Source organism: Brachyhypopomus gauderio, chromosome 2, assembly GCF_052324685.1.
Source record: "Brachyhypopomus gauderio isolate BG-103 chromosome 2, BGAUD_0.2, whole genome shotgun sequence".
In the NCBI taxonomy this organism is placed as follows: Eukaryota; Metazoa; Chordata; class Actinopteri; order Gymnotiformes; family Hypopomidae; genus Brachyhypopomus; species Brachyhypopomus gauderio.
In genome coordinates, this window is record NC_135212.1 from 19,823,048 (window position 1) to 19,830,138 (window position 7,091).

General features: G+C 45.4%; 1 protein-coding gene across 4 annotated transcripts in view; it reads right to left on the minus strand.

The window, feature by feature from the left end:
* The window catches only part of b3gat1a (beta-1,3-glucuronyltransferase 1 (glucuronosyltransferase P) a), a 71,543-nt gene extending 70,125 nt beyond the window's left edge, over positions 1-1,418 (minus strand). The window contains exons 1-2 of one of the 4 annotated variants that reach the window (XM_076990011.1): positions 903-1,418; positions 511-672 (exon numbers count right to left, since the gene is read on the minus strand). The gene's annotated coding sequence lies outside the window, so the exon portion shown is untranslated. Of the gene's footprint in view, positions 1-510; positions 677-902 lie in introns of all 4 variants that reach the window. The other 3 variants (XM_076990020.1, XM_076989997.1, XM_076990051.1) reach the window with 3 other exon arrangements.
* Between the last annotated feature and the right edge of the window lie 5,673 nt (positions 1,419-7,091).

The window sequence follows — 7,091 nt, forward strand, 5'->3', positions numbered from 1 at the left end:
AGCATACCACATAATGTGTGCTTTCCTCAGCTACCACACATGCATTGTTCACTGAATTGTTTTCATTGTGTTGAGTACTGCCTCTCTGGGGCAGGTGGGGGATGGGCACTGCATGTGCTAAGCCTGTAATGACTGAACACTGATACCCAGGTGCAGATTAGCAAGTGCTAACAGTGCTGCACCAAGCAATAGGTTGCTATAATAATTACTGTAAAGACTCAGGTACAAGTGAGCTGAAACTTCTTTTGACCTTAAGTTATCAATAATAGCAAACTTACTGATAGTGTTATTAATTGATATCAGATGAATTAATTTTCATCAATTCCCTGAAGTAAAATGTTTGCACCAATATGATGCCATCATTTTAAGATGCATTTGTGCATATAGAAGCAATTATGTTAATTGACCATACGGAACCCGAACGGGCACGTTTGTGTGCATTGGCTCACAGATCCACGCAATGACATGATTGTTCTTGAGGTTGGCAGCTGTGGACCGAGTCCGACTCACCGAAACCTCAGTGCTTTGTGTGCTACTTCAATGAGGACAATCAATCATCTCCCTTCTCTGAGCTTAAGGTCCCTGTCGCTAACACATGCATGAGGGCAGCTTAGGAAAGGACTGCTTCATTTCCCCATGAACAACATCCATATGACGGTGTGTTTAATCTCCCTGCCTTGCACACAGACACACACACACACACACACACACACACACACGTGAGAGAGTCAGCAGTCTCCGACTCTAATAACACGTTGGCTACTGCTGCGCATTTCTGCAACTCTGATTATCGTACATCGCACCCCCCCCCCCCCACCCCCACCCCACTTTATGTATGCACTGAGAGAAAACTCGGTCTGCAAAAGCTATATGTGCGCAATGAGAGACGAGCTCGTTCCTACCTTCTCCACAGACTGCTATTCCCTCCTCGTGCTGCTATGAGGACACCGTTTCATTCATTTTAAACCATCTCCTCTTTGTCACAGTCTCTTCTGATCTCTTTTGTTCTCCTCAAACCTCTCGGCACTCTCACTGTGTCTTCAACGTCTGGGCCGGGTTGGCTCGGGCGCCAGGTTCAGGGCTGGGAGATCATCTTGAAGGAAGGGGCATCTGATGCTCAGAGACAGAAACTGCCGGCGTGTTCTCCCTCTCCTGCTGTCTCCGCTACTGGCAGATGTGGTCTCTCTCCAGATCACGACCAGAGACGAGGGCTGTATGTGAGAATGACGGCTGTGTTGGGGTGATGCTCAGCGCTCTTCTCCTCTTTTCTCTCTGATTAGCGAGACGTCTTCGGCACGGACGTGCTGTCAGTACGCGTGGAGGGACATCTGTGAATGTGTTTATGTGGATCCAAAGTAGCCTCTTCGCCAGTTCTGAGACCCCCCCCTCCATTTGAGATGGGCTTGCTGTTGGCGTGTACCATCGCAGCTCAGAGTAGGGTGGGCTGTCGGATATAGAGAGGAGGAGGGGACAGGGAAAGAAAGCGAGAGGCAGAGAGATGGGGAAGAAGGAGGGGTTTGAGGACTGGGGGGGGTGTCAGATCCCGCGTGTGTGTGAGTGTGTGTGTGTGTGTGTGTGTACGCGCGCACACATGCATATGAGTGTGTGTGTCTAAGGAGGCACCTCACTTTCTCTCCCTTCAGTTCCTTCTAATTTCTCTAACCTGTCGTGCAGCAGAGGCAGACCCCCGCATTGATTCAATAATGGTGCTACGTCCAGACCACGTCTCTTTTGTCCTGTGTACAAAGTGAGCCCTGACCATGTCAGAGGCAGCGTTTTCCTCCGTAGTCCACAAACTTTTCAGCTGAGAGCTCAGAGCCCTCCTGGGTGTGTTTCCCAGCAGCTCAGGAAAGTGTTAAAGTTGTTAGAGAATATTACATAACAGAACATGTAGATAGTGGAACTATCCCTAATACACGGAACAGATGGGCTTCTGCACACTGGGATTCTTGATCAAGTCTAAGCTGAAGTATCATCTCTGACAGACTTATTGTGTTATTTCAAGCATCTGATTTTGCACTCATGAATGATGCATAAACAAGCACAAACTAATTAATCCTTAATATATTATTCCATCGAGCACTTAGCTCTGAAGGCACATCAGCAGACCCTTGATTCACAGCTGATGATACAGAGTACATGGGAATATGAGTCTCTAATGATTCTGCTGAATACAGGTTTTGGTAAACAAGCAATACATGCATAATTCTGAACCAGAGAGAGAGCGAGAGAGGGATGACACACCCTGCATCTTGGACAAGCACACACATGGGAGAAATTGCAGAAGTTCATAGGGCAGTAAAATAGGGAGCCGTTTAAAACAAACATTAGATTTCAGCAGTCCACCCACTGTTCTGTATGAATACGAGGACAGAGTCCAAGTCTGCGTTTGCCGAACCTCACCCAAAAGAACAGACATGATTCACAAGTGACACATTCGATGACTGACGACAACCGCAGCCGCCTCTAGTCCCCTGCAGAGTGACGACCACAGAGTGTTCTTACCAACAGAGAGACGGAAAGAGAAAATACAAAAGAATATGAAATATATAAAATTACTCTTCTAAATAAACTGTTTTTTAAACTTCTAAATTAAACTGTCATGAGAAATATTATGTACGTCTTGGGATTTCTTAGTTTATGGGATAATAATTACAGCCTGTCATCAAGTGATGTCTATTACCATAGTCTATCCTCAACTTTTTTGCCATGTTTTCTATGATATGTGATGATTTGCAACTCCCATAATCTCTTCCATTGCTTGAAACTCAGTCCAGAGGGGTAGACATATGTGCATTTAAACCCTGATGAATCTTGTCTTTGACCATGTTATATTTTCTAAAGTTATCAACATGTTTGACATCAGGTTATAAATGATGAGAAACAACAGATTCAGCCAGGTGTGGCTAAAAGCCAGTCTATCCTTTACATATAAACACTCTGACTACTCATTACTGTTGTTATTAATAAGTAATTGTAATGATAAATTTTTATTTATAACTTACTTTTCTAATATTTATAGCACCATTGTACCATGAGAGGGTGGCAAGTATTAAATGCTTGGTTTCTCCTTTTTCTGGACACTTCATAACACCCTGAAACACACAAGCTGGGGATGGAGGGACGTGAACAACACAAAACAAAATGTTGCTACTCAGGAGGGAATTGTACAAGGTTAACTCTAGCGAAGCCAGCTTTTAGATCATCTTGCACCTGCTTGTTACATTTGGCTGAAGAGTGTTATGCAGTATTTTGGGGACGATTCTGTCATGGCCTTTACAGCCTTCCCGTGTGAGTCATGGATCTGTGAGCATGAAGGCCACCGAGCTGCATGAGTCAAGGTTCAGGCTTTGGTTCTTTAATAAAACCTAAAGGACATGGTTTCTGTAGGCTAAACATTGTGGCTAGTGCCTGAAAATCAGATTGCGAAACCTTTAAATATTTATCCCATCAGAATTTCGGTATCCATTATAAAACAGATATGAATATGTACCTCTAATATGATGTTTCTCTGTGGCAGGCACCCACACAGAAAACGATCAAGTTCCATTATGTGTAATTTCTTTCACATCACTACTGCTTGTAGGAAAGACGAACAGATCCGGCAGTGGGAGTGACAGTGCACTGGTGTAGCAATCAGCATCGGGCTGTTTATGGTGGCCATATACTAAGTGGCAGCCAGGCGGGAGACGGGCCTGAACCCATGGTGAGGCAGCACTGCAGACTCCCAGATTCTCACACCCCCCATACTCAACTGTAGCCAATGGTGGGACCAGTATATGTTGGGATGTTGTGTGGGTGAGGAGCGTGTGTCCATGGGGTCAAGTCCATCTGCTTTCTTAAAGATAACGAATGTGGGGGGAGGGGGGAACCCGGGCAAGGCATCAAAGAGAACAGGAGGGCTTGGCCCTTACAGATTAAGAAGAAGGAAGTTACCAGTCAGCAGCTTTAATAGTCAGTAGGAGATATTAAAGCCTCATGCTGAAGGTGAGCCATACATTGATGTCTGAAGGAGGGTAGCAGCAACCTTTGATGAGCTGGACAGTAAAGCCAGTAAGTTAATGAGCACAGCACTTGACAGATGGAAAGTGTGCATACTGATTGCAACTTCTAGCATTTGTGTACGTGTGCGTGTCTGTTCATGCTGGGAGAAAAATGGAGGTCCGTGTGGCTGTTGTGTTGCGGGTGAGCGATGAATGAGTCATCGTGTGATGATTATGAGCTGTTGGGTTGAAGCGTGAAGTTCAGTAATGGCACTTGTGATGGCCTCTTCAGCCTTGGGCTTGTCATTAACAAAGAGTCAGTGTGTTTGTTACTGACTTCCTCTGTCTCAACACTGCACACAAAAGTCAAACAAATATATTTGGTCAGGTAAAATGATGCGTGAAGTATAAAAACACCATCTTTGATCTTCGTTATTTATACTCATGTACTGTACTCCAAACAAATTCTTCTTTTTCTTCTTTCGGCAATTCCCATTTAGGGGTTGCCACAGCGGATCAAACTCCTCCATCTGGCCCTGTCCTGAGAGTCCTCCACTGACACACCAGCCACTCTCATTTCCTCTACCACTGCATCCATAAACCTCCTCTTGGGTCTACCTCTCCTCATCTTGCCTGGAAGTTCCATCCTCAAAACCCTCCTACCAATATACCTCTCCTCCCTCCTCTGTACATGTCCAAACCATCTCAATCTCGCCTCTCTAACTTTATCTCCAAAACATGCTACATGTGCTGATCCTCTAATAAACTCATTTCTGATCCTATCCTTCCTTGTCACTCCAAATGAGAATCTCAACATCTTCATCTCAGACACCTCCATCTCCCTCACCTGTCTCTTTGTCAGTGCCACTGTCTCCAGTCCATAAAACATAGCAGGTCTCACTACTGTCCTATAGATCATTCTAGCCGACACCCTTCTATCACAGATCACCCCAGACACTTTATGCCATCCACACCACCCTGCCTGCACTCTCTTCTTTACCTCTCTTTCACTTCCTCCATTACTCTGTACCCTCGACCCTAAGTAGGTAAACTCGTCAACCTTCACCAAATCAATTCGCTTGTAACTGGACCTGTCCACCGTCTGCCCTCTCATTCACACACATGTACTCTGTTTTACTCCTGCTCACTTTCATTCCCCTGCTCTCCAAAGCATATCTCCATCTTTCCAAGCTCACCTCCACCTGCTCCCTACTCTCACCACAGATCACAATGTCATCAGCAAACATCATAGTCCAAGGGGACTCCTGCCTAACCTCGTCCGTCAGTCTGTCCATGTCAATTGTGAACAGGAAGGGACTCAGGGCTGATCCCTGATGTAGTCCTACCCCCACTTTAAACCCGTCTGTCATTCCTACCGCACATCTCACTGCTGTCACACTGTTCGCATACATATCCTGTATACATATCCATACACATACACTACGCTCACATACTTTTCTGCTACTCCTGACTTCCTCATACAATACCACATCTCCTGTCTTGGTACTCTATCATAAGCTTTCTCTAAGTCAACAAACACACAATGTAACTCCTTCTGTCCTTCCCTATACTTCTCCATTAACACTCTCAAAGCAAACATAGCATGTGTGGTGCACTTAGCTGGCATGAAACCATACTGCTGCTCACAGATCTCTACCTCTCCTCTAAGCCTAGCTTCCACTACTCTTTTCCAGATTTTCAGGCTGTGACTGATCAACTTTATTCCCCTGTAATTACTACAGCTCTAAACGTCACCCTTATTCTTGAAAATCGGTACCATTATGCTTCGTCTTCAACTTCTCATACAGCTTGCTATATGCCTTCTCTTTAGCTTCTGCCACTGCTCTCTTTGCCTTGTGACACATCTCCTTGTACCTCTGTCTACTTTCTTCATCTGAAAATCCCAATTATTTTTTGTAAACCGCTTTCCTCTCAAACTTTCCTGAACTTCCTCATTCCACCACCATGACTCCTTGTCTATCTTCCTTTGTCCTGAGGTCACACCAAGTACCTTCCTAGTCACATCCCTCACTGCATTTGAAGTCTCATCCCAGGTATCCAGAACACCACCACCATTACCCAGTACCTGCCTCACCTCATCCCTGAATTTTACACCACAGTCCTCATCCTTTAACTTCCACCACCTGATCTTAGTTTACGCTCTCACTCTCTTCCTCTTCTTCCACCTCCAAGACCATCCTACATATCACCATCCTATGCTGTTTAGCTACACTCTCCCCTGGTAACACCTTGCAATCACTAACCTCTTTCAGTTTTCGTCTCCTACAGAGGATATAGTCGACCTGTGTGCATCTTCCCCCACTCTTATACGTTACCCTGTGCTCTTCCTTTTTCTACCACCATTTGTCCTTCCATATTCCTTTCTTTAACACCATATCTACCCAACACCTCCTCATCACCACTGTTCCCTCCACTAACATGTCCATTTAAATCTGCTCCAATAACCACTCTCTCTTCTTTAGGAACCTGCAAAACAACTTTATCTAACTCTCTCCAGAATTCTTCTTTCTCCTCCACATCACAACCTACCTGAGGAGCATAACCACTGATGACATTCATCATCACCCCATCAATCTCTAACTTTACAAAGATCACACTGTCACTGTCCCTCGCTTTACCTCCACTACACTCTTACTAAACTCATCCTTCAGGGTTACCCCTACTCCATTTCTCTTCCTGTCTACACCATGATAGAATAGTTTGAAGCCACCACCAATGCTCCTGGCCTTGCTCCCCTTCCACTTGGTCTCCTGTACACACAGTATATCTATCTTCCTCCTCTCCATCGCATCAGCTAACTCTCTCCCTTTACCTGTCATAGAGCCCACATTCAACGTACCAACTCTAACCTCCACCTTACTGCTCTGCCTCCGCTCCTTCAGCTTCAGAACCCTCTTCCCCCCTCTCCTCCTCCTCCTTGTCCCAACAGTAGTCCAATTTCCACTAATGCCCTGTTGGACAACAGCACCAGTGGCGGTCGTTGTTAACCCGGGCCTCGACCGATCTGGTATGGAATTTCTGTTTTTGATCCGCATCATTTGATTTGGCGCAGTTTTTACACCAGATGCCCTTCCTGACGCAACCCTC